Source organism: Mytilus californianus, unplaced genomic scaffold, assembly GCF_021869535.1.
Source record: "Mytilus californianus isolate M0D057914Y unplaced genomic scaffold, xbMytCali1.0.p SCAF_23, whole genome shotgun sequence".
Classification (NCBI taxonomy): Eukaryota; Metazoa; Mollusca; class Bivalvia; order Mytilida; family Mytilidae; genus Mytilus; species Mytilus californianus.
This window is the reverse complement of record NW_026262672.1, coordinates 2,974,677-2,982,064: the sequence shown is the minus strand read 5'-3', so window position 1 is coordinate 2,982,064 and position 7,388 is coordinate 2,974,677. Positions and strand designations below refer to the sequence as shown.

The window sequence follows — 7,388 nt, the reverse complement described above, 5'->3', positions numbered from 1 at the left end:
GTGTGACAATCTAAATGTCATACTCTCAAACTAGGCAGTTGACTTAGTACCTGGAATAATATTCAAAATTATCATTCAATTTATTGTTATTAATTTCATATATGAATTATCTAAAGTATATCTCCCTCATCCTAAAATTTGTTATATATGTGGCAAAAGATTTGTCCCTATGTTCTATTTTAGCCATGTCAGCCATGTTGGTTGGTAGGTGGGGTCATCAGACATATTTTTTTCAAACTTAATACCCAAAAGATGATTGTGGCCAAGATTGGTTTAATTTGTCTCAGTTATTTCAGAGAAGATTTTGTAAAAGTTTACAAAATAATGTTAAAAATCGACTATAAAGGCAACAAATCCCTAAGGGGTCAATTGACTATTTTGGTCTTGTTGACTTATTTGTAGATCTTACTTTGCTGAACATTATTTTGTTGAAAGTTTATCCCTATCCATAATAATATTCAAGATAACAACCAAAAGCTGCAAAATTTTCTTAAAATTACCAATTCAGGGGCAGCAACCCAACAATGGGTTGTCTGAATCATTTGAAAATTTGAGGGCAGATAGATCTGACCTGATGAATATTACTACCACATGTTAGATATGCTCAAAAACTGCATTTATTAAGAAGAAAAGATTTACCTGTAAAATATGACCTAATAATAATCTTGCTAAATTAACACTTACCGGGGTGTTTCATCTGTTACATCAATGATGCTTGATTGATTTAACTCAGCATTATTTTCCTGCTCCTACAAAATTAGAATTACTCGTGTAGTGTAAATCAAAGTAAACACTATTTTAACCACCAAGGGTGACTTATTCAAAAATTTGTTGATATATTTCTTTTAAATCAATGTTTATCAATTTTGGTTAAAATAAATAAAAATAGTTCTGTATTTTTTTTTATTCCTTTGCTTGTCAATAAAGGCTTTAAAATTCAAACCTACCATATACATGATATATATCAAAACTATAAAGTGTTTGTGATGACTGTCAATAACTTTCCGTTTTTTCTGCCAATGAGCAAAGATTGAAATACAGCAGCCAACAGGTCAACCCATCCTTTGGGTCAAGAAAGCCAAAAACATACCAGTGTACTTAATAAGTTATAATTTTCATTTGACCAGTAAACTGCAGAAAGCCATTCCTTTTACTTTCCGAATTGTTTGGAATCTGCTATTGATTGACTTTATCATGTTGATACCTGTGTTCCACTCCTGATAGCTGTACTTCTTCTAGGCCTTCTTGGTGTTGACAGTCTTCTCCTTCTTGGTGTTGATAATGTACTTCTTGTACCTGCTGAGTTATTTTGGGATACCTAAAAGAGATTCATCATTCAATCACCAATATACTAGCAATTTTTTTTTACAAGGTTCTATAAGTTAACTTTGCGAAAAATGCTAAATATACCTGTCCCTAGTATTAGGAGCTTGTAATTTTAGTGATTGTTACAAGTTTTTTATAGTATTAATAAAAAATAAACCAAATTTAACAGTGTAAGTCATTTATTAAGAAGAAAAGATTTACCTGTAAAATATGAACTCATAATAATCTTGCTAAATTAACACTTACCGGGGGTGTTTCTTCTGTTTCATCAATGATGCTTGATTGATTTAACTCAGCATTATTTTCCTGCTCCTACAAAAGTAGAATTACTTGTGTAGTGTAAATCAAAAGTAAACACTATTTGTCTGACTACTTTAACCACCCAAGGCGACTTATTCCAAAATTTGGTGGTATATTATAATGCTGCCTCCCTGGTGTTAAGAGTTGGCCACCAGAGATCCCAGATTACATAGAAAAGGGATTTCTTAACTGGTATTATTTATTTCTGTAGCATGTCAGGCCTGATGTCTAATTAGAATACCGTCGAACCAATACACTTTAAAGCTTCATTTAACCTATGTTCTACAGGTCTATCTATTTTATATATGATTGAGAAATAAAAGTCATAGCATATAACAGTTTTGATTATTTATTTGACAATTAAAACCGCTGAGAGAATAGCTGTACAGGCTCTGTCACTGGTCTGGTTGGGTCCACGGCATATTTGGTCTATCTTATTTAATCTTTATATTAATCATATATATAACTATCCAGTCACCTCTCTGTTAACTTTGACTAGTTTAGAAACTACAGGTAGCGTATAGCTTGAACAGGCTTACAAATATGCATTAAAAGGCCACATATAAAAGCATGTAGCCTTAATTTAACAACATCTATTTCAAATAACTATCAGTATAAAACTACTTGCTATTATGGTCACAAAGACAACTATTCCATTAATACTTAAAATATTGGTACAATTTACATCCTAAATTGTCACCAAGTATTTACACCCAAATTAGTCACGGACTATTTACACCTTGAAAAGTCACCAACTATTTACACCTAGCAAAGTCACAGACTACTTACAATGATACAAATCACCAACTATTTACACTTAAAATTCTCACCCAACCATTAAATGTCACCAACTTGCATCTATAATAAATCATTGTTAATATAGGTGCAATTTCCTTACTTTTCCTATCATATTTAAATTCTAAGACATTTTAAATATTGCACTCTGTAACTTCCAAACAACAAATAATCACTGCCCTCCGTAGTTGATCTTTTTAGATTTATTCCACAAACAGCCAATCACAGATGCTTTTACATATGTTGAACCAATCAGCAGCCTTCTTTCTGTTAAGGGAAATTCCCGAAATGTTAACTCAAAATGTAAACACTGGAAGTTTTGTGTAAATAAAGATGTTTTCCAGCTTAATTTCAATAAGAAACAACATATTTATTCACCCTGACGGTTTTTACACAGTCATACAGAATAACTTAAGAATACATTTAAAAGGTTAATATTTCAAATAAACAACAGAACTAAAGGTAAAAGTACTCCGTGGACAAACTTGCAAATTTGTCACCGTGAATAAATTCCAGTCATAACATTGATCACTTGAAACACGATAGAATTCAATCATGACAATTAATATTAGCACAATCAGCATATCAAATAGACTCATTTTCATAGCATATAATCTCACAGACCTATCGGTATTATCATTTATACTTCATAACAACACAGCAAGATGTGTTCAAAAAGGGGGGTTCATGGCATAACACCATTTCTTTTAAATCAATTTTTATTAATCATCGTCAAGATAAATAAACTAGAGGCTCTCAAGAGCCTGTGTCGCTCACCTTGGTCTATATGCATATTCAACAGGGACACTCTCCAACATTGTAGACGAGAATAGAATAAATGACAAAAATCTCTGTTTTTTTTTGTATCTTATATTGCTGATCACTGAAGTCTGTTTAGTTTCTCTCTATCTTCATGATCTTATTTAGCTTTTGCTCTATACACAAAAGAGGGTAAAAAAACTCCTATAAAGAGTAACAGTCTACTTATTATATCAGCAAAATTTGACTTGTTAGTAGGTCTCGTCTTGCTTATCATTTTTGATTATTTAAGTTTCTATCTATCTATTATAATTAATATCATACAAGGAAAAACGCCAGAAAAATGGTAAAAATCATAACTAAAGGGCAATAACTCCAATAAGGAGTCGTTGGACAATTTCTGCAATTTGTCTTCATTGTAGATTTTGTCTTGCTGATCATTTTTGTATATTTAAGTTTCTTTCTATCTATTATAAGTTTTAAGATATAAGACAAAAACGAAAAAAAAAATTGTACAAATCGGCATCAAAGGGAAATAACTCTAATAAGGACAACTGATGATTTCAACCATAAGACTTATTTGAAGAACTTGTCCTTCTGATCATTTTTGCAATTTAAAGTTTCTCCCTATCTTTTATAGTTTTCAAGATATGATAATAGGTATAACTTGAAAAAAGTGGTAAAATTTGTCATTGAAGGGCAATAACTCCTACAAGAAATTGTCTAACAGTTTTGACGTATATGGATAATTGGTAGAGCTCAACATTCTGAACAATTTTACTCTCTTCAGATTTCGTCTTTTTATAACGGTTATCAGAGTAATAGACAAAACTTGCATTTTACCCCATATGTTCTATTTTTTGCCATGTCGGCCATCTTTGTTGGCAGGCAGGGTCATCGGACACAGTTTTTTAAACTGAATACCCTAATGATGATTGTGGCTAAGTTTGATTCTATTTGGCCCAGTAGTTTCAGAGAAGATTTTTGTAAAAGATTACAAAAATTTACGAAAATTGTAAAAAATTGACTATAAAGGGCAATAACTCCTTTAGGGGTCAATTGACAATTTTGGTCATGTTGACTTATTTGTAGATCTTACTTTGCTGTACATTATTCCTGTTTACAGTTTATCTCTATCTATAATAATATTCAAGATAATAGCTAAAAGCTGCAAAATTTTCTTAAAATTACCAATTCAGGGGCAGCAACCCAACAACGTGTTGCCTGATTGCTCTGAAAATTTCAAGGCAGATAGTTCTTGACCTAATGAACAATTTTTATCCCGTCAAATTTGCTCTAAATGCTTTGGTTTCAGAGATATGAGCCATAAACTGCATTTTACCCTATGTACTATTTTTTAGGCATGTCGGCCATCTTGGTTCGCGGGCAGGGGCATCTGACACATTTTTTAAACAAGATACCCTAATGATGATTGTGGACAAGTTTGGTTAAATTTGTCCTAGTAGTTTCAGAGGAGAAGATTTTTGTAAAAGATTACAAAAATTTACGAAAAATGGTTTAAAATTTACTATAAAGGGCAATAACTCCTTAAAGGGTCAACTGACCATTTTGGTCAAGTTGACTTATTTGTAGATATTACTTCGCTGAACATTATTCCTGTTTACAGTTTATCTCTATCTATAATAATATTCAAGATAATAACCAAAAACGGCAAAATTCCTTAAAATTACCAATTCAGGGGCAGCAACCCAACAACGGGTTGTCCCATTCATCTGAAAATTTCAGGGCAGATAGATCTTGACCTGATAAACAATTTTACCCCAGTCGGATTTGCTCTAAATGCTTTGGTTTCAGAGATATAAGCCAACATCTACATTTTACCCCTATGTTCTATTTTTAGCCATGGCGGCCATCTTGGTTAGTTGGCCTGGTCACCGGACACATTTTTTTAAACTAGATACCCCAATGATGATTGTGGCCAAGTAGTTTCAGAGGAGAAGATTTTTGTAAAAGTTAACGGACGACGGACGCCAAGTGATGAGAAAAGCTCACTTGGCCCTTTGGGCCAGGTGAGCTAAAAATTGTTCTGTTAAAAAATTGTCAATAAAGGCTTTACTTTTATAATTTGTGACTTGGATGGAGAGTTGTCTCTTTGGCCCTCATACAACATCTTCTGAGTATCTATTAACAATTCTAACCTGCCATATATATAAAAAAATATAAAGTGTGTTTGTGATGACTGTCAATAACTTTCCGCTTTTTCTGCCAATGAGCAGATAGCATGCTCTGCTGGGCGCAGCTTGATACGACCGCAGAGGTAGAACCCTGAACAGTTGGGGCAAGTATGGACACAACAATCAAGCTTGATACAGCACTGAATTTGGATAGTGATTAAATATTTGACACAGCATAGGTTTCTGACACAGAATGAATGTGGTCTAAGAACATAAATTTTTTTAATTTACCTATTCAAACCATATCATTATTATTTGCTTTTATATATAAATCAGAAATAAACAATTTAAAATGGAAAATTTTCAAGAAAAAAAAATGAAAAAAAAATCCCTCGCCCATTTTTTTTTAACCCCTTATGATTCATCACCCCCAAACTCAATCCCAGCCTTCCCTTTGTGGTATGGTACCTTGCAGTACAATTTCAGAGAGATCCATACACTTGAACACAAGTTATTGTCTGGAAACTAGAAAAATGACTGTTTTTTGGCCCCTTTTTGGCCCCAAATTCCTAAACATATAGGGCAATTACCCCCAAGCTCAATCCCAGCTTTCCCTTTGTGATATGGAACCTTGTAGTACAATTTCATAAAGATCCATACACTTACGCACAAGTTATTGTCCTGAAACTAGAAAAATGCTTGTTTTTTGCCCCTTTTTGGCCCCTAATTCCTAAAAGTTTGAGGCAATTACCCCCAAAATCAATCCAAGCCTTCCCTTTGTGGTATGGTACCTTGCAGTACAATTTCAGAGAGATCAATACTCTTGAACACAATTAATTGTCTGGAAACTAGAAAAGTGCTTATTTTTGGCCCCTTTTTGGCCACTTATTCCTAAACGTTTTGGGCGATTACCCCCAAACTCAATTCCAGCTTTCCCTTTGTGATATGGAACCTTGTAGTACAATTTCAGAAAGCTCCATACACTTACACACAAGTTATTGTCATGAAACTAGAAAAATGCTTGTTTTTTGCCCCTTTTTTGGCTCCTAATTCCTAAAATTTTGAGGCAATTACCCCCAAAATCAACCCCAGCATTCCCTTTATGATATGGAACCTTGTGGTACAATGTCAGAGAGATCCATACACTTACACACAAGTTATTGTCATGAAACTAGAAAAATGCTTGTTTTTTGCCCCTAATTCCTAAAATTTTGAGGCAATTACCCCCAAAATCAACCCCAGCATTCCCTTTATGATATGGAACCTTGTGGTACAATGTCAGAGAGATCCATACACTAACACACAAGTTATGTCTGGAAGTTACAAAAATGCTTATTTTTTGCCCCTAATTCCTTACCTGTTGGTACCTTAACCCCCAAAATCAATCCCAACCTTCCTTATGTGGTATTGAACCTTATGGTAAAATTTCATATAGATCCATTAACTTAAACTAAAGTTAGAGTGCGAAAACCAATGTGTCTTCGGACGACGACGACAACGTCATACCAATATACGACCACAAAATTTGTTTGCGATCGTATAAAAATAGGGATTGAAATACAACAGCCAACAGGTCAACCCATCATTCATGTCCTTTGGGTCAAGAAAGCCAAAAACATACCAGAGTACTTAAGAAGTTATAATTTTCATTTGACCAGTAAACTGCAGAAAGACATTCCTTTTACTTTCCAAATTGTTTGGAATCTGCTATTGAATGACTTCATCATGTTTATACCTGTGTTCCACTCCTGATTGCTGTACTTCTTCTAGGCCTTCTTGGTGTTGACAGTCTTCTCCTTCTTGATGTTGATAGTGTGCTTCTTGTACCTGCTGTGTTATTTTGGGATACCTAAAAGAGATTTACAATTCAATTACCAGTATACTAGTCAGTATACTAGTCATTCAAAGTTATTCTTGTAACAATGTTCTTTAAGAAAACTTTTCAAAAAGAAATGAATTGAAAACCAGAAATATATTCCCATACAAAAGTATTATTTTGATGGTCTATTCACTTTAACACTGTTTAATGCGAATATATCCTGTCTCTGCATTCACATACCTGTGGTGAATCTT

At 33.5% G+C, this 7,388-nt stretch overlaps 1 long non-coding RNA gene across 1 annotated transcript; it reads right to left on the bottom strand.

The window, feature by feature from the left end:
- Positions 1–641: 641 nt before the first annotated feature.
- On the bottom strand, positions 642–7,164 carry LOC127732326 (uncharacterized). The gene is made up of 4 exons (XR_007996186.1): positions 7,051–7,164; positions 1,573–1,638; positions 1,205–1,318; positions 642–749 (listed from the first exon to the last, which is right to left on the bottom strand). It is a non-coding gene; the product is annotated as an uncharacterized LOC127732326 (long non-coding RNA).
- Between the last annotated feature and the right edge of the window lie 224 nt (positions 7,165–7,388).